The sequence below is a fragment of the Podarcis melisellensis genome (assembly GCF_964234715.1).
Source record: "Podarcis melisellensis genome assembly, chromosome: 7".
In the NCBI taxonomy this organism is placed as follows: domain Eukaryota; kingdom Metazoa; phylum Chordata; class Lepidosauria; order Squamata; family Lacertidae; genus Podarcis; species Podarcis melisellensis.
In genome coordinates, this window is record NC_138539.1 from 18,096,778 (window position 1) to 18,121,788 (window position 25,011).

A 25,011-nucleotide genomic window follows, 5' to 3' on the forward strand; every position below is an offset into this window, starting at 1 on the left:
GGTATTATAAAATATCCTTATTTATAACTGTGAAATGCTGGAGGATCTGTAAATCAAGATGTTCAGAGCCATATTAATAGTTTCATATTAATCTGTCCAGCTAAACAATTTTGAGATGTAATCTTAAATACAAACCAGTTGGACATATTTCAACTTGACTTAGATCAACTTATTTCATGCAAAGTAAACCTTAAGTTTGTCAGCATCTGTGGCAAAGGTTTTGATAAACCCTTATATATGTGATGAATTTAGAAACAGACAGGTCTTCTTCTTCTTCTTCTTCTTCTTCTTCTTCTTCTTCTTCCTGTAATAGTGCTTGGGCCTGAACAAATTCTACTGGCACAGATTTTCTTTGTCAGTGCACCAATTTTCCATTGTTACAATGAGCTCTTAAAGTCCTTGTTTATGTACTGCAAATCATAGGGGGATAAGTGGTGATAGCAGGCATTGATGAGCACTTAATTGTGACAAGTTCTTTAAAAATCTGTGTTTTTTTGGTATGTGTTGTTGGACGCCTTGCTGAATGTTCAGCTAAGCATGGGGAAGGGAGCACAGACTTTTATTACAACTTCATTAAGCGCTTGGAAGATTGCACTTTGGAGAACGCTATCTATAAGCATGTGCAATTGCGCAAGTAATTGCATCTACACTCTTGGAATAAGCTGTCTAGAAAACTAGCTTTCTCAGAATACATGCATTGAAATCATCATCAAGGAACTGCTTGGTAGCAAAGGGCGATGTGCAGTTCTATATTTCGTGAGCATATAGATCTTAAATGGATCTGAGGTGATAATAGCTTAGTTTTTCATGAATATTTACAGCAGTGTCAAAAAAAAAATCATGATTTTTTTGGGTAGCCCTGTTCACCTATTTCATGGCTCTTGCTTATTCTTACTTCCAATTTGCTTCACTTGTTCTCCATGGATAATCAGATAGCCAATTCTAATTGGTTAGGCTAAAGGTATCCAACATGGTGCCATCCAGATGTTATTGAACTCTAACTCCCATCAGTCAGTAGTCAGGAGTGATGGGAGTTGTTATTACCAATATCTGGAATCAGATACTACATCAGATAATTCATAATAGGATCCCTGATTGGCCAGGCCACCCATGTGACTAATTTCAGCATTGCTGTCAAAGTTAGCCACAAATGCCTTCAGTAATGTCACAATGTAGCCAAGACATTTTGCTGCCCCAGAAGTTGGTGCCCCCTCCATTCCATGTACAAAGGCTGACTGGGCAGCCTGCTGAATCTTACTTCAGTACTGACGAAGGATAGCATCTTCCAGGTAACTGAGGATTGCAGGCAAGTTTATGGGGAGCATGACTGGGGAACACATAGCTTTGATTTCCAGCAGTGGAGAATAGCCAGGCTGCTCATGAGGAACAGCTTGAGGGCTGCCATTGTTACAATCTGTACCTGCCACCTGAGGTGATTGCTTCACTCTGTCTAATGGTAGGGCAGATCTGTAGGGAATACTGGCTAGCTAGATGAACAAATCAACTTCCTATGTCGATTCCATTATTTTTCCAACATCACCAACTGGATAAATGGGTCTCGGCCATGAGTGTCTATTTTATATTTATATTTTTATTTTATTTTTTGTAACTGCTGGTGTGTGTGTTTTTTTTTAAAAAAAAACTTTCTATTGTTTTTAATTGTACATTGCCTTGAGACAATTGTGCAGGAGGTGATTCACAAATCCATTTAAACAAATCTCTCTCTTCCAGGAAAAAAACAACAACCCAGACCTCCTCTGTTGAAACTAAATTTTAAAAATTAATATGCAGCAGAACAGTTATTCAAATACTGTATCTTGCCACACAACCTAAATGGCTTTGGCAAGATATATGGGACAGAAGAGAATAAATTTAACCTGAATGTCAGGTTAATTTGCTAACCTATTATAACATACATAGCTAAAATGGGCACTCAGAGTGATGCAGTATCTGTAAAGCAGTCAGGAACTGTTTCTTTACTACTAATAAAACATTGTAAGGTGTTATACTTCATTTTGGAAGGAAGATCGGGTTGCAGAAACAGTGTTATATATCCAGATTTGGTTTCTCGGTCTTCGTTCTTTTGAAAATGTCATTTAAATTAAATAAAGGAAAACATGGGAGTTCTGAGAGTTGAATAAACATGCTGTTCTTTCAAGCCTACTGGGGACATAACCTCTTTTGTTTCGGGACATAACCTCTTTTGTTGACTCTGTAAAGACAGGAATATTGAGAATCTGGCAGAACAGTTCTGAACAGATCTAATGGCAGAGCAGGCCCCTACTATGAGTCTAGGTGCCCTGACACAATCTAGTACCTAGGCAGGAGTTAGCACATACACCCTAACGTCATATTCATGGCAGATCCATTCCTTGACCCATACCAATTCTCTCAATTCTCTGGGTTAATCACGGACCAACATCCATCCAAAACTTTTGCATCTTTACTCAGAAGTAATGAGTTCAGTTGAACTTTTCTGTGCATAAGAGTAGAGCATGAGTAGGCAAACTAAGTCCTGGGGGCCAGATCCGGCCCAATCACCTTCTAAATCCGGCCCACGGATGGTCCGGGAATCAGCGTGTTTTTACATGAGTAGAATGTGTGCTTTTATTTAAAATGCATCTCTGGGTTATTTGTGGGGCATAGGAATCATTTTTATTTTTATTTTCCAAAATATAGTCCTGCCCCGCCACAAGGTCTGAGGGACAGTGGACTGACCCCTGGCTGAAAAAGTTTGCTGACCCCTGAGAGCCTTGCGGCTACAGAAACAATCCTGTCAAACCCTTTCAAAAGTCAGTGTAGAGGTTAGGATGTCAGGAGACCAGAGTTTTAAGGCATGAAATTACTATTCAGACATCATCCAGATCAGTCTAACCTACCTCATAGGGTTGTGGTGGGGATGAACACCTTCAGATTTCCTTAAGGTCCTCAGTGGAATGACAGCATGCGGCTCTTGCTGTTTTTACTGATGTTGATTTCAGTGAAGAAGTTAGGCCTGAGCTCCAGTCCCAGTGGAACGGAAAAGTGCTTGCTTTTAGCTGGATCATGTCCTGAATGTGCTTAGGCCTGAGTCTTTCATTACTTTGCCAATAAAATAGGAGGCCAGTTTCCTTTGCTGACACCTCCAAATCCTCCTGGGATAAAAGGGGGAAAATAACAATTCCACACTTGCAGCACAAGCTGCTTCAGGCATTTAAAACTTTCTTTCATTTGCCAAACTGATTTTTTGAGCAGAATGGAAGAATCCTGCTGGGCCTGAAGGCTTCACTAAAGCTGGAACAGGTGAATGTGCATTTTCCCCCAATCAAATAAACACTTAAAAATGCCTCTCTCCCTTGAGCACTAGAGGACATGACATTTGTTTGAAGCTGAATTTTGTATCTTTGTGCCTTGTCTGGGCAATGAAGTCTCTCTCACTCATTATAAAACCTACAACTCACTACAGGTAAACCTAGCTCCATGTAACTGACATAAATACATACTCTTTATGTGTTGACATTTGCCTCAGTCTCTCCTCCTCCCAATTCTCTGTTGTTACAGTCAAATTTAGGACTGTAAACCCCTTGGGGCACAGACCTGTCGTGCACTTTTGATTTCTTCATTTCCTCCTCTAAATTTATTTTGAGTTTGCAGAAAAACATGTTGTTGTTTAGTCATGTCCGACTCTTCGTGACCCCATGGACCAGAGCACGCCAGGCACTCCAGTCTTCCACTGCCTCTCGCAGTTTGGTCAAACTCATGCTGGTAGCTTTGAGAACACTGTCCAACCATCTCGTCCTCTGTCGTCCCCTTCTCCTTGTGCCCTCCATCTTTCCCAACATCAGGGTCTTTTCCAGGGAGTCTTCTCTTCTCATGAGGTGCCCAAAGTATTGGAGCCTCAGCTTCACGATCTATCCTTCCAGTGAACACTCAGGGCTGATTTCCTTAAGAATGGAGAGGCTTGATCTTCTTGCAGTCCATGGGACTCTCAAGAGTCTCCTCCAGCACCGTAATTCAAAAGCATCAATTTTTCGGCAATGTGGAAAAGAGTTCCTTTGGAATTAAGTGTAGTGTAGTGGTTAGAGCATGGTGTAGTTATTAGGGTGAGGACAAAACAGGTCAAACTCCATGGACAAAGACAACAGGCAGAACAACATATATATCAGTCAATCATGTATTCCAGTACACAGGGGAGGCTGATCTGTTAGGAAAAATAGGGCACTGCCCACCAACATCCATCTGACCACCAACATTCCGCACCTGTTCTGCCCTCACCCTAATAACTACACCGTGCTCTAACCACTACAGTACACTTAATTCCCAAGGAACTCTTTTCCACAGGCAAAGAGTTCTTATGATTCAGGACGTTCTCCTAAGCCCAAACCTGCTTTCCTGCAACTCATTAGTTCTAGTTCCATCTCAGTCGAAGCAGCACTCAAGGGACAGTGTATAAGTGTTTGGACTACAGCTGAGCCTCTTGGGCTTACCGATCAGAAGGCTGGTGGTGCAAATCCCCACAACAGAGTGAGCTCCCATTGCTCTGTCCCAGCTCTTGCCTACCTAGCAGTTCGAAAGCACGCCAGTGCAAGTAGATAAGTAGGTACCACTGTGGCGGGAAGGTAAACAGCGTTTCCATATGCTCTGGTTTCTGTCACGGTGTCCCGTTGCACCAGAAGCGGTTTAGTCATGCTGGCTACATGACCCGGAAAGCTGTCTGTAGACAAATGCTGGCTCCCTCAGCCTGAAAGCGAGATGAGCGCCACAGCCCTTTGACTGGACTTAACTGTTGAAGGGTCCTTTAGAGTTAGTAGATTGTAGGTTGAGTTCCCATGTCAAAAGCAGTATTTATTTGTACTGAATACAAACCAATGCTCATTTATTTCAAAAATTAAGAGGTACCTAATTGTCAGTACCTCCACATGGTTTGCATACATCAAACACACATTAAAACTGTCAATAAATTCTCATAGTGCAAAGCAGAGTGGAAGAGTACTTTTAATATTGTAAGTTCTCACGGAAGCCCTCAAGGTTTTGCAAGTATTCAAAGGCAACACTCACAAAACAGATCAATCATTTTGAGTCAAGCAGTGACATGTTTACCCATCCAGATTTGACCATCTATGAACTTGCTTTTTTATGCTAGCTGTTGTTATTATGGTGGTTGGGCTTCAAATATATTGTTGAAACTTTCCAAACAATTGCAATATTAGATAAACATTTATGTTTATATCCTTGATTATGTTTTAACCTTATTGCATTTTTAATGGCTGCTAACTCTTGTCAGAAGCACCAACATCACCACACCCCAGAGTGCTATTAGAGATAGTTATAGCTGTGGAGGCATTTGCATGTATTTATTTATTTTTTAAAAAAACTAAACTCATAGCCTACTTTCTCATTGTAGCACTAAAGTATCTCAGCGCTGCATTATCTTCAGCACTTCCATTTGTACGGCTATGGCACATGGTTTAAACTACAGAATTTGTTCCCACAAGATGTAGTGATGGCTTTAAAATACAATTAGACAAATTCATTGTGGATAAAGCCATTAGTGGTTACAAATGATGTGGCTGCTAACCATGAGGGCTTGTCTTCTACCTCTAGCACTGGAGGCAGCAGATGCTTTCTAGAAACTCCAGGACAGGCAAACTCGGCCCTCCTCCAGATGTTTTGAGACTACAACTCCCACCATCCCTAGTTAACAGAACCAGTGGTCAGGGATGATGGGAGTTGTAGTCCCAAAACATCTGGAGGAGGGCCGAGTTCACCTATGCCTGCTCTAGGAGGAAAGAAAGCTGTTGCACTCATATCCTGCTTGCAAACTTCCCATGGGCATCTGGTTGGCTGCTGTGAGAACAGGACAGAGAAACATTGACCTGGTCTAGCATGCTCTTCTTATGTTCTTAGGAACTTTTGCCACCTAAGGCAAAGGACAAGTTGGTGTCTCCCTCCAATCCCATGCACAAATACTGAGCAGGTTGGAAGTTAAAACTTACTCTGAGACTGTCAATGCCTCCGAGGGCAGGGCATGTGGCAGACACATCTCTTTCCACTCCTGGCAGAGCTTTCCATGTTGGCGACACACTTTTTAAACATGCATCATTTTGTGACACATTAATTCAGTTTTACGGGACGTGGGTGTTGCTGTGGGTTAAACCACAGAGCCTAGAACTCTCCGATCAGAAGGTCGGTGGTTTGAATCCCCGTGATGGGGTGAGCTTCCGTTGCTCAGCCCCTGCTGGGGCAGCTGTCTCACTCTACCTCATAGTAGGTCTGGCCCTGGTCCCTGCCATAGGGAAATCATGAGGGAAGTTTCATACCCTCCAACATTTCTCCAGTGAAAATAGGGACGTCCTAAGGTAGAGCTTTGCATGTTGGCGACGCACTTTTTAAACATGCATCATTTTGCGACACATTAATTCAGTTTTACGGGACGTGGGTGTTGCTGTGGGTTAAACCACAGAGCCTAGAACTTTCCTATCAGAAGGTCGGTAGTTTGAATCCCCACGATGGGGTGAGCTTCCATTCCTCAGCCCCTGCTCCTGCTCCTCCAGCAGCTCAAAAGCACGTCAAAGTGCAAGTAGATAAATAGGTACTGCTCCATCAGGAAGGTAAATGGTGTTTCCGTGCGCTGCTTTGGTTCGCCAGAAGTGGCTTAGTCATGCTGGCCACATGACCCAGAAGCTATATGATGACTCCCTCGGCCAATAAAGAGAGATGAGTGCCGCAACCCCAGAGTCGGTCACAACTGGACCTAATGATCAGGGTCCCTTTACCTTTAATTCAGTTTTACTAGCAAACTGGAGGTTAAACTAGCCCCTATCCAGCCCCTGGATGAGTGTGGGGAGCATTTATGCATCACGCCTACACACTGCAGCCAACACACTAACGTGTCGCAACGCACAGTTTGGAAAGCTCTGTCCTAAGGAAAAGCAGGACACTTCAGGATCAAGTCAGAAACTGGGATGTAGTGGAGAAAGGTGTGCAAATGCAGCCCATGGTGGGCACACAAGGTGTGCCCCCAAGGGAGGTGGGGTACTAAGCGTGGAGGGAGCCCGCTGTGGCTCCCCTCACAAAGCGCACCTAGGAGCAGAACTGCGACCAGGTGCAAAGAAGCTGCCTGTCAGCAATGACAGTTGCTTAAAGATTGTGCACAAACATTAGGTTACTTTTCTGGTGCCCTCCATGTGTGCTGGCTGGGGCTGATAGGAGCTGTAGCCCAAAACATCTGGAAGGTTGGTAAAGCTGCATTAGGTCTTCAAAACCACAGGTGCAAATGAGGCGGAGGGACCATGTGAGTAGACAGCTGCAAAAATAGTTCCAGACACTCAGAGTTGCCTTAAGGCAAAGAGTCTCCAAGGCACCCTTAAGGAAATGAAGAAAACCCCTTCTCTACATTCAGTGAGAGCTGTAATCTTGGATGAAGACCCTCAGGTCAGGCCCTTACTCTACCCCCAGATATCCCCAGGTAATGCTGTGAATTTAGAAAGCTGTTGGCTATTTATATATATTTTTTGGCTGAATATAATTGTGTGCGTCCGTGTGATGTTTCCCCTCCTCTTCCCGGTGAAAATGTCTGTCAAGAAGGAAGAGGCCTACTGCAGGTGTAAATAGAAAATTTATGAAGTGGGCCCAATGCATGGTACTTAAGGGATGGATTTAGTATCATCTCAATTGCTGGAACACTGTTAAGTGCCTGTATCTATTTAGGACGAACAAAGGCAAGCGACAAAATTTGTTATGGCGCTCTGTTCCACAGCCCATTCTGGCCTGCAGAGGAGCAAATGGACAGCTGTCAGGAGTCTGCTGCAAATTGCTGAGGCTTGATTAAATGGCATCTTACCACCAGTCCTGTCTTGCTGTGCTGACTATTCAATCTCAATTCCTATTATCCTTTGCCACCTTGTTGTTTCATTGTTTTCTTTTCTCCTGCTTTCTTAAAAAATAAAAAATAAAATCTTATCTAGGCTGACAATTCCTCTGACTTTCCTTTTACCCGTCTCTATCAATTAATAAGAGAAAGCAACAACACGTCATTTGAAAATTATCAAGGGAGGGAGAGAAACCAGGTTGCTTCTTATGTGTGGGGTGCAAGTAGGGATGTCAGAGAATTCTGACTAAATTGGAAATGAGAGCAAAAATCACTTATTCGGCCCATGTCCGAAACAGAAATCGATCCACTGAATACGATTGTTGTTCCCTGCCGTTGCTGCTTTCAGTATGCAAATGATACATAATCAATTGCATCCCTCCTCTAGTCTGCGTTGTATTTCTTTTGCATTGACAGGAATAGGGTGGAAGAATATAATAACAGTGTAATTTACATAATTATGCAAATTAATTAAGTTATGTGTTTTATCCACAGCCAGCAGTAGGATGTATAAGACAGTTTTGGGTGTAAGACAAACTGCAGTGGAACGGAAACAGTAATGAATACAGAGCAGAATGCAAAACCATAGAACCATAGAATCAAAACAATGCCTTCTTACACCTCTAGGTGCAGGGCTGTTGTGGTAGTGGTTTTTGTTCTCTTCATTCTGAAGTGGCTGAGGGATGTATGTGATTGTCCTTCATATGCACCTTCTCAGGTACACATGAATCAACTAAAGCTCAGGAGAGACATATTGAGGCAACTCCACCCATAGAGCTTTTTCAGTTCCAGAAGTGTGGGCAGTCAAGGAGGCTCTGGAGTGCTGGAGAAATGTATACAGGGGTGGAAGGAAAAAAACATGTCCCTGTCTCTTCCACCTTGCAATGATAAGGTGAGCTCGGAACCCCACATTCCCTAAAATACCTAACGAATTCTCAGGTGCCCTGAGCACGAGGCAGAAAAATGGAGCCCTCTTTCACAAAGGAAGGAAAGCCCCCTGAGAAACTGAGGGACAGTTTTTTGGCACAACGCTGTTCTTCAAACTCCTCTTGTGCCATGACTACTTTCTCAAACACACTTAGCAGAGTCCAACTAATTGCCACATGACCTCCGCAGCACTTCAGATGCCAGGAATAATTATGCATGATTATTCTGTAATGATGGGATGATAATTACTGCAGACTAAATGCTGACCTTTCATCTGCCAAGGCTAGTGTGTACAACCAGATACGTACCAACAGATTATTTCCCCATATAAACAGCAGGCTTCTTGGGGCACGGAGGGTGCTGCCCTTTACCTCAAACACTTTAGAGTTGCAATTTTTACACAACAGCAACAACTGCATTTTTAAAAAATGTATCAGTAGAGAAACAAATTTTGAAGGATGCAACAGTCTTGTATGAAGAAATGTGTCCCCTTCTCTATCCTTATTCTCTTATTTGAATGACCTCAAGTTTTAGGAAGAGGGAGAGCAAGCTTCTAATCTTAGGAGGTGCATAGTAAACAGAACTTTGCCCTTTCAACACCCCCTGCCATATTAGTAGTCTGGAATAACTCCCTCCCTCTGCTTCAGCCTACACTAAAAAGGTAAAGGACCCCTGGACGGTTAAGTCCAGTCAAAGGTGATTATGGGGTTGCGGCACTCATCTTGCTTTCAGGCTGAGGGAGCTGGCGTTTGTCCACAGACAGCTTTCCGGGTCATGTGGCCAGCATGACTAAACCGCTTCTGGTGCAACGGGACACTGTGACAGAAGCCAGAGCGCACAGAAATGCTGTTTACCTTCCCACCACAGTGGTACCTATTTATCTACTTGCACTGGCATGCTTTCGAACTGCTAGGTTGGCAGGAGCTGGGACAGAGCAACAGAAGTTCACTCTGTCATGGGGATTCGAACTGCCAACCTTCAAATCGGCAAGCCGAAGAGGCTCAGTGGTTTAGACCCCAGCGCCACCCATTTCTGTATTACACTATATGAACTTGGCCTGCTGATTTCACACAGGCATCTTAGTTGGCCACTATGAGAACATGATGCTGAACTGGGCGTGCCTTTGGTCTGATCCAGCAGGCTCTTCTTGTTTACAGTGATTATTAGAGACTTTAGTTGGAATCTCGAAACCGCTCAGGAGACAATAAACATTTTGGTTTACAAAATGCATCAACAACAGACCTTCGGCAAAACAGAGATATACCTCTTATGTCTAATTAATGTGACCTTTCTTTCCTCTCATCCGACATCTAAGATTTTTTTCTTTCAAGTAGGGTTAGGAGAGAAAATATTGTGATTTGGCTGAAGTTTCATTCAGAATAAATACACTGGGACTATTAGACGTGTCTCAAGGAACCTGTGCTTTTAGCTAAATGATAGAAATCTAGGTCTCTCTTCTGTTTTTTTTTTAAAAAAATATGTATATTTTTATATATCCATGGCTAAATATATTTTATTTATTATATTTATTCTCTAAGGTAGTGGAATTCAAGGGATGCCTCCATAGGGGGTGGCTTGAAGAAGTGGCTGTGGTGGCTTCTGGGTTCTCCACAAAATCTCACAAGATCCCCTCAAGATTACACAGAGGCATGCCTCATACAAACTTCTGAAGACCCCACCCCAATAAGTGAGACAAAGTGCTTCTCTTACCAGGGGTATCAGAAAAGTCACATGAGGGCTCTGGAGACCTTGATGCAATCTTGTGGTGCTCTTGCAATATCTTGCTGGAACCCAGAAGCCTCAGCTGTGCCCCTCTGGTAAGCAAGGTTTCAGCAACAGCAACGGCAGAAAGTGGAGGCAGGTGAAAAGAGAAGACTGAGAGGAGGTGTGATAGCCATCTCCAAATATCTCAAGGGCTGTCACATGGAGGATGGAGCAAGCTTGTTTTCTCCTGCTCTGGAGGGTAGGACTCAAACCAATGGGTCCAAGTTACAAGAAAGGAGACTCCGACTAAATATCATTAAGAAGGCTTTTAAGCAGAGGTTGGATGACCATCTGCCATGGATGCTTCAGTTGAGATTCCTGCATTGCAGGGGGTTGAAATAGATGACTCTTGGGGTCCCTTCCACCTCTACAATTCTATGATTCTAAGTGACTTTAACATAGCATTGCCCTAGATAGGAGCTTGAACACCCAGGTTTGTATTGTTTTTAAAGCTTATAGAAATTGTTTTGATTTTTTTTTAATTGATAATTTCTTTTATTTTTACTGTGTACAGTGCTTTGATGACCTCAGGCCATGATACGATTTATAAATTTGTTTTCTACAGATATTGGCAGCTTTGGCCCACTGCCAGTATGCAGCACCCAACCACCTTACCCCATGGAAAAGGCAACCATTACACAACTTTGGCTCAGATAGGGAGGACCCAGCCCTTTTGAGTTTGAACCATTTTATCATATTTCTAAAAGCAGCTTCATTGCTCTTGATTTTCAGCGTAAAGGCAGGTCTAGGCAAGCAGTACCGGCATGGAAGCACTGCTTTTGAATTGCTATTGTGTACTGTACTAACCTTATGTGGTCAAGGATGAGTTTGTATACAGCAACAATAGCTTGCTAAAGCCTTGCAACAATTCAGAACGTTGCTAAATATATTCAATTTGTTATGCCACCCATATTGTTGTGGAGGGTACTAAGGATAAAAGCTGACACTTTGTTGTGACTCCAGTTCAAGAAAAATAGCCTATTAAGTTTTTGCCTTTTAAAAAATCTACTGGCATTAGTCGTACAGTTGCATAATGAGTGGATTTTGAGGTTTGGCTGCTAGGGCAGATATTAAGCAAGAACTGTGCTTTTGCTGTGTACCTGAAATCCACCAGATGGAGCTTTCCAATTGCTAAGAGATCGTTATGCACACTGTCTGCCTCAAAATTTATGGGAGTATTCTACTTAATTGTGTAACATTTCACTGTGCAAGCAAATCTGTATAAAGTGTTCAGGACATGCTTTTGAGAATCATGGTAGTGATCACTGCGTATTTTGTTGCACAAAAGACTGGCCAAAAAAATCGTGCATCATAAGTAATATTGTGGCTAAACTTATTCCTGCAAATTCAGTTCATGCTAATCTTATCGGTGAACATAATGACATTATCGATTAGCATAATGACATAATGCAGCTGTCACACATACTTTTTACTCCTGTATTAATAAAAATAATAGTAGCATATTTTATATTAATAAAAATAGCACTAGCATGCAGTATTTTATATTTATATTTCAACCCTCCCTTCAGATGTGAAGGAAATAAGCAGCTATCCTATCTTTAAAAGACCTCTGAAGGCAGCCCTGTTCAGGGAAGTTTTTAATATTTAACACTGTATTGTTTTTAACACTTGATTGGGGGCCACCCAGAGTGGCTGGGGAAACTAAGCCAGATGGGCGGGGCATAAATAATAAATAATAATTATTATTATAACCAGTTTTCGTATAGTTGGACAGAATTACATTGCACTGATTCCAGAAGGATTACATTGGCTGCCTATTTACTTTCCTAGCCCAAACTGAGGTTCTGGGTGGGGAAAGGCTGCAGCACAGGGCCAGATATCTGCTCTGTGTGATGCAGAAGGCCCTAGGTTTGATCCCTGGCCTTCCAGGAAGGGCTGGGGGGGGGGAACCTCTCTGTCCTGATTCACCATTGGGCTCAGCTTGGATTGATAGGCTAAGGTAACTGAGGAGGATGAAGAAGTTGAGGTGGCTGTGATGCTGGAGCTGAGGCTGGAGGAAGGAAGTTCTTGTCCTTTCTCTAGATCCAGCAGTTTTGGATGGAGAGCCAAGAATCCCACATCTCCCTTCCTCCCCTTGGGGAGAGCAGGGCTGTCTTTAGCATATGCGCCACCGAGGTGCAAAGATTCGGCCAGAGCCTCCAAATTTAGTTTAGCCCCCAAATTAACTTTTATTATGTTTATGTCAGACACCACACTTTAAAAAAATGATTTCTCTAAATGAATTTGAACTGTTAGGGATGAAATTAGAACACAATTTGCAATGTTTCACTTGGGGTCAGCGGCACCTTTGACGCGACTAATTTCGCACGGCTTGCAGGGAGGCGGCGCAAGATCAGTCGTGTCAAAGGTGAGGCTCACCCCGCTGCCGCCTAGCAGCTCAGTACAATACAATACATAATATTTTGTAAGAGTTAATTTTGCTTGCACAGCGCCATTGAGAATGACAAGCGCAATCATTGACTCGTATGACAAGCACCACCGTTGTGAATGACAAGCGCTGCTGCTGTTGTGGTAAATGAGTGCACAGAGTCAAAAGTCCTTTAGTGAAACAGTAGGTATATATTTTTGGTAATACCTAGGGTGTGTGTGTGTGTTTGCGTGTGTGTGTATATATATATATATATATGCAGGTTTTGGTGTCCTCGGGTGTCTTCCCGTGTAAAAGTTGGGGTGTCTAGGCGACGTTTCGACGAGGTCTCACTCGTCATCTTCAGGCTGGTGCTTTCGGCTTCTTGTTACTGGAACAGAGCAGAATCTCAGTGTTTGAGTTCCTATAAATACTGTTGAGGGGGTGTGGTGTATAGCCTCCAATGTTCTGGGCAGAGAGGAAGTTCCCAGGCTAGTGTGCCTTTTCTTCTTTTGTTCCTTAATTACTTGAGGGATATCTTGAGTGATTTCTTGAGTGATATCCTGAGTACCACTTAGGTGGGTCATTAGGTGTGGATTAGTTGCTAAAGTCTTTGTGTCTTGACCTCTTGAACTTTGTGAAGAGTTTTTCTGAGAAGATGGCTGTACTGCACTTAGTTGTGCTCTGGCTTGGCTTCGTGTATAGGGGCGAGCTGTGGTTTTGTGGCCTGTGTCAGCCAGATCTGTGTAGGGATTGCAGGGGGGTGCAGCATCCGGAGGTGCCACCATGGTTTGGCTACTGGATGGTGTCTGTAATTTATCTGTGGAGAGGGTCTGGGTTTGGGTCTGGTGTGGTTGATTGGTGATGGCGTTCTGTGTGCCTCTGGATCTGGTGTCAGTTTTTGTGGGGAGGGCTAATTTCCAGATGTCTGGCAAGCGGGATGTGTCGTCACGCTTGTTCATGTTGTGAGGGTGTTTCTCTATCTCGATGGAGATAGAGAAACACACCTAATGACCCACCTAAGTGGTACTCAGGATATCACTCAAGAAATCACTCAAGATATCCCTCAAGTAATTAAGGAACAAAAGAAGAAAAGGCACACTAGCCTGGGAACTTCCTCTCTGCCCAGAACATTGGAGGCTATACACCACACCCCCTCAACAGTATTTATAGGAACTCAAACACTGAGATCCTGCTCTGTTCCAGTAACAAGAAGCCGAAAGCACCAGCCTGAAGATGACGAGTGAGACCTCGTCGAAACGTCGCCTAGACACCCCAACTTTTACACGGGAAGACACCCGAGGACACCAAAACCTGCATTCCTGTACCCGTGAAAATCTACGAAAGCATATATATATATATATATATATATATATATATATATATATATATATATATATATAGTTTTTCTAGCTTGATCAAAATTATTTATTATTTCATAGATGATGATAGATAGATAGATGATAGATAGATAGATTGTATATCATTCCCAACAATCATATAACATATTTTCTTATCTTCTACAATGTTTTGGACTTCCATCAACCGCATCTGAAGATTTTTCAATCTTTATCACTTAATTTATATTTCTTAATTTCCCTGTTACTTTTAATTGTCCTTAACTAATAACTCTCTTCATAATCGTCTCTGCAATATTTCACATAATCCTCCTCACAAAACTTCTTGCAGTCCTACTAGCGTAACAAAATTATTTATCATTTCATAACAGGTAGATAGTTAAGAGTTTAGGCAGCTTCAGCAGTGGGCACATGCCCCTCCCCGAATTTGGCCCCTGGTTGCCCCGCACCCCTTGCACCCCCGGAGAAAGACAGCCCAGGGGGAGAGGGTAGCTTCACTGGGAGCTGGGGGCATTGGCCAGCTGTTGGGGGGTAGATGAATGGGTGTCAGAAGGAAGTGCACAGCCTTGTTGCCTAGAACCTGAAGGTATATAATGAAGGTACCAGGCAAGCCTCCCTTGGGAGAGCATTCCACAAATAGGGAGCCACTGTAAAAAAGGCCCATTCTTGTGGCGCCACCCTCAGGACCTCTTGGGGAGAAAACCTCAGATTATGATTGCAAGATCCAAGTCAATTCATATGGAGAGGCAGTCCCTGAGTTATTGCGGTCCTGACCCTTATCAAAAGTAGGCATAGGCACCAACACTGGCACTGTGATCTGTGGCAGGCATCTGTGAACTGTTCACTATTTTAGTTACCTACAATGTCCTAGTATAGCGTTATTCCAAGGTGTTGTGGGGAATTGAAAATGGTGTGTGACCCAGATACTGCTCCCAGATAAACAGATAGATCAGAGAGGCCAAGTGTCAGCAATGTTTAACTCTTCCACAGTTAGGAGAACATGGGCCAAACATTAGCACCCATAGGCCCTGTTAAGACCTGTACCCCAGAAATTGCCTTAGGTTGCTGGTGGTATGTATTCAGCTGGGTGCTGATGCATTTCATTCTTGTATTTAAGTTTAACATTTTGTGTTATTTTCTCCTCCTCCTCCTCCTCCTCCTCCTCCTCCTCCTCCTCCTCCTCCTCCTCCTCTTGTTTTTATGTCTGTAAGAACAGTTGGATGGGCATTGCCTGAAAAAGCAGCCTATTTTTCCCCTCCCAAGTAAATAAACAAGAGCTTATTTCCTCTCCTTATTGATTACATTACCATAGATACTGAAATGTATGCAAAATAATTGCAACACATGCTTTTAAAATGCATTTATTTTGCAACTTATTATTTAATGCATGCAAAAGCAAACATTTACATCTAGCTGAGAATCAGCCCACTGAAATACCTTTGCATCTTTCCTATGAAATCTGAAGGGTTGCCCCCGACTGAGTCTTGAATAAAATTATTCTGAAGATGTGAAGGTGGTGTGATACACAATTGCAATGCTACATGCAAAACATTTCATGCCAAAATCAATAGCAAACCAACAGAGAGAGAAACAACACAGGGTTTGCTTGCAAAAAGAAAGAAAAGAATTGCACGAATTAAAAAAGAGCAAGTGCTTTGTTCCAGCCTCATGTCGGAAAAGTTCTTCATATATCCAGATGCACAGCGGGGTTTGCTGTTCACAAGTGTGTTACACTGTGCTGGATTGGCTCCACAGAGGAACCACAGGAGCTTGCAGAGGATTCTGTTTAGTGGCACAATTCTTTTAAGTACTCCCATGAGAATGTTGTGATGGAATCCAGCAGGTCTTCAGATTCCTAAGTGGATCCACATCTGGTGAACACATTGGTCTGGGCAAAGTGGATAAAGTGAGACCAACTTTGGAAGCTCAGTTGCCATATTTTTTGCTCTATAGGACGCACCCGACCATAGGACACACCTTGTTTTAGAGGGGGAGAACAAGGGAAAAAAATTCTCCCCCTCTCCGCTCAGCGCCCCTTCAGTGAAGCAGCAGGAGAAACAGAGCCCCTTCCATTTCTCCTCCCGCTTGGCTGAAGGGGCGCTGCACAGCTCTCCCTCTCTGCTGAAGCCAGGAGAGTCTTGCTCTCCCGGCTTCAGCAAAAGGAACTCGAAGCCTCCGGAGGCTATCCCTGAAGCCTGGAGAGTGAGAGGGGTCGGTGCGCACCAACCCCTCTCGCTCTCCAGTGAGAGCAACGCGAAGCCTCCGGAGCTCGGAGGGAGCGCTCCCTCTACGCTTCAGAGGCTTCGTGTTGCTTTAGCTGAAGCCAAGGAACCAGCATTTGCTCCATAGGATGCACACACATTTCCCCTTAATTTTTGGAGGGGAAAAAGTGTGTCCTATAGAGCCAAAAATACGGTAATCAAATTCCTCTTCTATGCCTAATTGCCAAAGGGGACAAGGTGCATCCACTCACTGCGTAAACAACAGCAGTCACAGCCTGAAAATTGGAAATATAGGGAATGATACCAGATCTATTCTTCTCCCATCTTCTACTTTATAGGATAGGCATAGCAGGTGATGTCACTGTGTGTGTGTGTTTGGATGGATGAACGAGCATACTTGCTTAGGGCTCAAACCTGAGGACTCTGAACGTGCATATAATAATACAAATGACCCTATTTCAAATAGAGGTGTCTTTAGAGACATGTGAACGTCTGGAAAAGGTTTGGAGGGGTTAGTGTGTAGAAAAAAGATAAGGAAACCTAGCCCAGAGGCTGAATTCACCCTTGCTGAAAAGCATGTTGGAGCAGTGGTAAAAAATTGTTGAGGAAAGCAAAACATTTACCAGAATCAAGTGGAATAAATCATAAATTATATAATAAAGTGCACTTGAATACTTTCTTATTTGGTGTAAATGCCTGGAGGCAGTGCAGAAGGCAAGAGAGATACTTCAGTAGTGCTGATGAAAGCAGCTCCCTCCTCTGAACTGGAGGGGAAAAACTAGAGGCAAAAGAAGTTTTAGTAAGTTGCTAACATGGAATATGTGCCTCATTCCCAAGCAAGTTGCAGTTCAGTTACATGCAGAGCATAAGAATTTTCTCATCAGATGTCCACCTCTCTGTGTTCAGAGTAGACTGAAACTCTATTGGTCCCCTGTTGAAGTGGGATAATAGACCTCTCTCATCCAGTATGTCACCTGTTTGTTTTAACCTGGATAATAACACAATTGGAGATCCATGTCTGGTGTTTGGAACAGCTTTTGATTTGAACGCTTAAAATCTGGAAATTGCTGGAAATGGGAACAGATTGGTTACTTAGGCAAATGATTTATCCTCTCTAACAAGGCTTTCCCTGATGTCATTTGACAGATCTCCAGCTTATATTGCTCAGCTCTGTTCAAGAGCCTGGGGCAGCAATATGCCCGAGAGAGAGAGAGAGAGAGAGAGAGAGAGAGAGAGAGAGAGAGAGAGAGAAATATACACAGGAAACAAGGGAACAGATTGGCTAGGGTATCATGATCCCTGGCTACCTCCACCCATGAAGGTAGTTCACCAGGTCTCATGCTGCTTCATGTGGAACCTCAAATATGTGGTCATAGTCTGAAAGCAAACCAGGCCAGCATGAGACCTTGATGAGTCATGTGACAGCAGTGGAAGGCAGACGGATGGGAAACACTGGCAAAACTAATCTTATTTATTTAGCTGTTTATTCAAGGAATTTATAACCCACCCATCACCACATGGTCTCAGAGTGTGGGATGAGTTTTGGATATGCCAAGATATGTGACGGAGGCCCTGATATTTACATGGCCATGTGCAGACCTACACACAGAGTTGGCAGATTTGTTTTTCTGAAGGGGGAAAACAAACTCCTTATTTGTGCTGGGGGAAGAGCAGCGAAAGCCCTGTGTGTTAAGGTCTAAAAATCGTGGCAGGGTTTTGATTGGTCTGGGTGGCAAATAGTAGGAGATAGTTATGGACGACTACTGGAAAAGGCCTTCTGTATGTGGTTTCCTCCATTTTCACTTTTTCGCATGATAACGTCAGCCCTCGTTTGATTGCTCTAAATGCATAAAGCTGTCCTCATGGGAACAGCTTATCACAGATCATTTGCTCATCTCTGCTGCTGTTAACCTTACAATGTTAGGTAAACCAGGAGGGGATTAGACACGTTTGCTATCACATAAACAGATTTTGTAAACTGGCTTGCTGATATATATTTGTACAGTGTTTGTACTGTTGCAAACCACCACTGGGAGATTACGGGCAACAGATCTAAAAGGCTAGCCGAACCATTCTCACCAAGGTCACAATCCCCTGGAAAATACTCTTGCTTAGTTTCCATTTAAATGACACACACAAAAACAACACGTATCTATTTAAAGCATTTCTCGATTTGATATAGATTATTGAAGATATTATTAGAGAATATTTAAGGTAGTATAATCTTGCAATTCGGCTGATTGAGCGGCAATTCGAATCCAAACCTGTTTGGCTTCTCTTGAAATTCCTCAGACGTTTCAGCTGAGGAAAGTTTTCCCAATCCATGCTAAGTTTACATGCTGCAGTTACCTAAGGCTGAGCAGAATCCCCCATTAACTTTGTTGCTACTTTTGTAAAAACCAATACAGTGGTACCTCGGGTTACAAACACTTCAGGCTACAGACTCTGCTAACCCAGAAGTAGTACCTCGGGTTAAGAGCTTTACCTCAGGATGAGAACAGAAATTGTGTGGCAGCAGCGGGAGGCCCCATTAGCTAGTGGTACCTCAGGTTAAGAATGGTTTCAGGTTAATTTCGTAACCAGAGGTACCACTGTATTGCTTCTAAGGAAGGGAAGATCTCCCAGGGTGAGATACTGGGGGTGGGGACGGGGGAGGAAAGCTCCCAGGTGATTGCTGGGAAGGTCCACCACTTTCTGTGACAGACAAAGGTACCTTTGAGAGAGGACTCTGCCTTTTCTTTTCTTTTTCTTTCTCTGTTTTTGTTTAGGTTAGCTTTCTTTATTTTATTGAATTATGAAAAAGCTTTAATAAAATCTCATTTAAAAAAGGACTGATGTTGCTTCTCTAGAATTCCTCTAAAACCTTTCTGCAGAAGAAATGCAGTCACCTTTTTACGGTGGTACCTCGGGTTACATATGCTTCAGGTTACATACAATTCAGGTTACAGACTCCACTAACCCAGAAATAGTACCTCGGGTTAAGAATTTTGCTTCAGGATGAGAACAGAAATCGTGCTCTGGTGGCACGGCGGCAGTAGGAGGCCCCATTAGCTAAAGTGGTGCTTCAGGTTAAGAACAGTTTCAGGTTAAGAACGGACCTCCGGAATGAATTAAGTACTTAACCCGAGGTACCACTGTATTCAGATGAACCTTTAGTGGCAACAATGCTTGTTGACTTGGAAATCTGTTCTACTGAGTTTGGTGGCATTTACTCTCACCGAAGGAGTGTGGTTTGCAGTCTAAATTGGATACTATCTCTTCTAACATATTCACACATTAATTTCTATAACGTTAATTGCATGCATAAGTTAAGCACATATTTTCTCCATTCTACACCCATATTCATATGAGGCAACCTTACTCTGCTAATCTATAGTATTTCAATTTAACTTTCGTTGTGCACCAAAATTGTTTTTAATCCAGTTCTATTGTATCTTTATTTCCCCCTGGCATTGATTAGCTATTAAAAACAAATAAATACATTCACTCATTTTCACAAACTAACCATGGCCAAGCAATACAACTGCTTCAAGAAGAGTAATTCCACTGCCATGTTTTAAATTAAACATTTAAATGAGGTTCAGTGTCACATTTAAAATTGTCTGAGAAGTCAATACTGAGTAATAATGTAGATGCAAGATGATCCTGGTGTTTTTAACAGCACTAGCTGCTCTTCCTAGGCTCAGAACTGGCTTTATACTGCCATCCAGTGGTGGATATATTCAGTATTCAAAGGAAGAAGCATTCCTGGTCAAGCCAAGTTTCAAAAGACGCAGATAGAGGCACCTTGTTTCATTTGCTCACATCTGGACAGGGTGAGCTAAGAGACTTGCCACAGATGCAACATTTACTGGAAAAGTCGTGAAAGGGCAACATTTTGTTTCATCTAATAGTTAAAGAAACACCATGATAAAACCTCAAGACGTGACCTTAAGTTCATAGCAAAGGATGGCCCTGTAAAACAGTGCAAACAACACAGCAAAGGGAATAGAATGACCTGTTGAGCTCTGGGAGTTATGTTTCCCCTTCACACACCTACATAATCTTTTTTTTTGGGGGGGGGGTGGGAATCATTGTAGCAGCCAGGAACAGGCGTAGGCTTATTACAGCCAGGAATATTTATTTTTTAAAAAATAAATAAATTGTAATGATGCACTTTAATTAGTCCAAGGATTTCCAGAACAGCTTACAGTGTAAACACAGAATTGTGTTTGCAGAATATAAGCTTCATTTGCGAACATACATACTGTACATATATTCATCATAACCAATTAATGGCTGTTTTTTTTGCTTGCATCAGATTCATTGTTGCCATCTGGCTAGCTCCTATTTACTTTCAGACAGCGCTGGAAATTTACAGACACAATAAATCTCTTTGCATGCAGCTGGGCTTCTTCTCTATCATTACCTCTAACTCAGTATGTTATGCTATGCAAACGGCAGAACCACAATGGTGTGGGTTGGGGTTGGAATTAGAATAGCATCTTGGTGGCGAATAGAAAGGCTACCGATTCTCACGTCCATTTCTGATGACGTCAAGGTGATGTATTTTGTGATTTCGACACTTGGAACTGAACTTGTAAAGGTGACTGATGCCAGACGTGGATTAAGAATAGATTTGGGGTGAAATGTGTGGTTTTCCAGTGGAACACTGAATGTCAGGTAGGCTTTATGCAATCTGTGTTGCACCTCTTGGAACTTTGGGCAAACAATTTCTGCATAAACAGCAGATTCATTTATTTCACAGGGCATCATGAACTTTGTACTCTTATGCTGCAGGCAAAATCCTCGCAAGCCCATGGTGCTGAGTGAAGGGAGTGCAAATTATGCAAGCAGAAACCTTCCAGAGACTGTTAATGAATTGCCAATATTCAAAATGCAGGAAGCGTGTCCATGCAAATGTAACCAACCAGAATTCAGCTTTTTTAGCAGCCTTTAGGGTAGAATTCCTCCTGATGGTTTCACACATTCATTGAAAATTATTGGTGTCTGGATGAAACATCAACATTAACCTTCTCAAGACTTACTAAACCATTTTATCCCCCTTATATTCAAAGCTTTCTGAACTAGTAGCTACAGTAAGTGTTGGAAACATCAGACCCCAGGGACCATATGCAGCCTTCGTTCTATCTGATTGTCAGGATTCTGTCAAATCAAGGCCTCCTTCCAAAACTTCTGCCTAGGCCATGGCCCTCACCACCCCGTTTTGCACACTCCTTAAGAACTTCTGGGTGGCTGGAATGTGTCATTGAACTGTGATAATGCCCCTTGCTTGTCTGGATGGAGGATAAATGTTTGCGGGGAGTTGGGATGAAGCTTATTCTACAGATATGAATTAATATTTTGGCTATAACTGTTGGAAGTTGCAGCTTGAAACATCTGCAGGGCAGCAAGTTGGGAAAGGCTGCTGTACTGTCTTTCAGAATCTGAGGAGTTTCCTGTCACTTTGAAGAGCGAGGGTTATACTCTGCTCTTTTCCATTTCGATGCATTTCAACATGTTTAAAGCAAGTAAATATTACGGGAAGGTTGCAGGAATTACATGACAGGCAGCTCATGTCTTCAGGATTGTTAGGCACCGGAGATTTATTAGGGGGCTGTCGGCAGATTTAGCTCCCAACTTCTAAAGGCAAACTGTCTCTAGCCACGCGACAAAATGCAATAACTCTCAGAAATGCAGAGCCTGGAGTATCTTTAGGCTACAATGAAATGGAAATGATTAAGAATAAATAAAAGGTCAGTGCAGAGCAATGCAATTCCTGTGTATAATTTTGTGAGGAGTAGGCTGGGGCTGGTATTTTTTAAAAAGGAAACCACTTCTGTAGTGTCCTCAAAGCTTCTTAAAGCCATGGCATAATGTCATTTGAAAGCAGGGGTGCCAATGTGAATGAAATATGGGGGGGAAGGCAGGTAAGCCCCACCCCGCAGGAATTGATGACAAGACGTCGTACACAACACACCATATGAATGGCAGTGCCCATTAACTGGGAGAGGAGCAGGCCACCTCAAATATTTTATAGGGAGGGGAAGGGACCTTGGCCCTTAGAAGTTGGCTCCTATATGTGAAAGGAATGTTAAGTTGGTAGCCTGACTCAAGAAAAAGGAATGGCTAACTGATGTGTGTGTATGTGTTTGTTGTATTTTTAAAAATGCTGGCCACTATTCTCCAAGTTTTATATTGTGTTGCCAGCAACCCTTGTTTCCTTATAGAGGGAGAATTCATCCACCACCAGTAGTCAGAATGAGGCAGCTGCATTATGGAGCAGATTTGGATATCATGAAAGGGCAGCAAATAGCTAGCTATTTCACCTCTTATTCTATTTTTGCAACTGGGTGGGGAGAGGTGATTGTGGGGTTTTTAGTCTCAGGTGCCAAATAACTTGACCTGCCTTGGGTACAACGCACCTGGGTTAGTGTGGGGCAGAATGTCCTGGGCTAGCAATGTCATTGTGGTGTTTTGCTTTTGATGAAAAAAATATGTGGTGGAGAAGCAGAGTGACTATAGCTGTGAAGCACAAAGCCCCTCCCCCCCATTTGAATCTTACACTTTCCCATGAACTCATAAGATAACACTGATGGGAGAAACTGCCTCACCATCTCAGCTACAATAATAAATAGGATGATTGGGCCTAGGAACTGGGAGAACAGGATCTCTGCTCAGTGATGAAGTTCACTGGCTGACCTTGGACCAGTCACAGTCTCTCAGCCTTACCTACCTCACAAGCAGGACAAAATGGGAGGTATTCTCTTTTTTGACAAATGATTCACTAGTACTGTCTATTTTAGGGTGAATCTTTGTCTGATTTATGAAGAACTAGTTATAACTGCTTTTCTGTTAGGTTAGGTAAAGGTAAAGGTACCCCTGCCGTACGGGCCAGTCTTGACAGACTCCAGGGTTGTGCGCTCATCTCACTCTACAGGCCGGGAGCCGACGCTGTCCACAGACACTTCCGGGTCACATGGCCAGTGTGACATCGCTGCTCTGGAGAGCCTGCACCAGCGCAGCACACAGAACGCCGTTTACCTTCCTGCTATAAAGCGGTACCTATTTATCTACTTGCACTTTAAGGGTGCTTTCGAACTGCTAGGTGGGCAGGAGCTGGTACCGAAAGACGGGAGCTCACCCTGCCATGGAGATTCAAACCGCCGACCATACGATCGGCAAGTCCTAGGCACTGTGGTTTTACCCGCAGCGCCACCCGTGTCCCCCTCTGTTAGGTTAGGATTCTCTAAAAATGCTGTGTTACTATCCAGACTTGAGGGAGAGTGATGTAAATCGAAACAGCAATATAATGATGGCAGAACCTATGGCCTTCCAGATGTTGGCCTACAGCTCCCATCAGCCCCAGCCAGCATGGTTAATAGTGAAGGATGATGGGATCTGTAGGCCAGCAACATCTGGGGAGCCAAAGGTTCTCCATCCCAGATATACTCCTTGTTCATAGGCAGCGCCAAATTTAGGTTGATGAGGCCCTAAGGTACTGAAGGTAATGGGGCCCTTAAATAACAGGCAGGGCCCATTACTTACATCATAGGGGCTTACACAACACAAAACACTGTTGCTGTATGTAGGTTTTATTTTATTTGTTTTTTTATCTTATATTTTGGAAATGTACATTCAGTGTGGTTTTTTTCCTTTAAAAGAGAGTGGGGACTTAAGCTATAGCTTGTTTAGCTTATACGTAAATCTGGCACTGTTCGTATGTTATTAGCAATGTATGATTTAGCTTGACTTGCAGATAAGAATATTTGCTCAAAATTTCCAATTTGGCATGCTTTTTAGATTAGTATGGATGCAATTTGCATTGGGTTCTTTGTGACCACTGATTCTGCAGATGTGTGAACTAGAACTGGTGTTTGCTCTAGCTGTAGACAGCTGTAGCGTGGGTGGAGGAGAAATGCACACAGCTGGTGGCGTTTTGGAAGTTTTTTAACAGCAGCTGTTCACATGGCTGAACAAGCTAGTTGGTTTAAAACAGGAAAGTGGTGTTGCAGTTTCACGAGGTGATTTTCCTTGGTTGTAACTTCAAAAATACATCCGGATGCTTCATATTACTGTGATGACTGTCTAATGTTGTATCAACAAGCTATGGAAATATAAATCACACTACAGTCATACTTCATGTTACCTTCTTTCAGGTTACGTCCCGCAGTGACCCGGAAGTACCAGAAAGGGTTACTTCCAGGTTTTGCCTCTTGCGCATGCGCAGACGCGCAAAATGATGTCACGCACATGCGCAGAAGCGCCAAATCGCAACCCGTGCGTGTGCAGACATGCCGCTGCGGGTTGCGCTCTTTTCATGTTGCAAATGGACCTCCAGAATGCATCCCGTTCGCAACCAGAGGTACCACTGTAATTTCAAACTCAGTGGGTTACTGTAGCTGGATTGTAGCCCCAACCAGACCTATGTGAAACAAGAGGGGTTTATTTAGCACACTTAAAGGAAACCCAGGGTTTGCAGAAGTACCCAAAATATGTTTTTCGGGGTGGGGAAAACAGTTTTTTCCCCTCTCCTCCCCTCAG

At 43.0% G+C, this 25,011-nt stretch overlaps 1 protein-coding gene and 1 long non-coding RNA gene across 6 annotated transcripts in view; both read left to right on the forward strand.

Annotated features, from left to right (window-relative positions):
• CSMD3 (CUB and Sushi multiple domains 3) overlaps positions 1-25,011 on the forward strand; it is a 584,176-nt gene that overhangs the window by 62,967 nt on the left and 496,198 nt on the right. The gene's annotated exons all lie outside the window — the stretch shown is intronic.
• On the forward strand, positions 1,264-7,827 carry LOC309374261. Its single transcript, XR_014170466.1, has 2 exons — positions 1,264-1,289; positions 7,690-7,827. It is a non-coding gene; the product is annotated as an uncharacterized lncRNA (long non-coding RNA).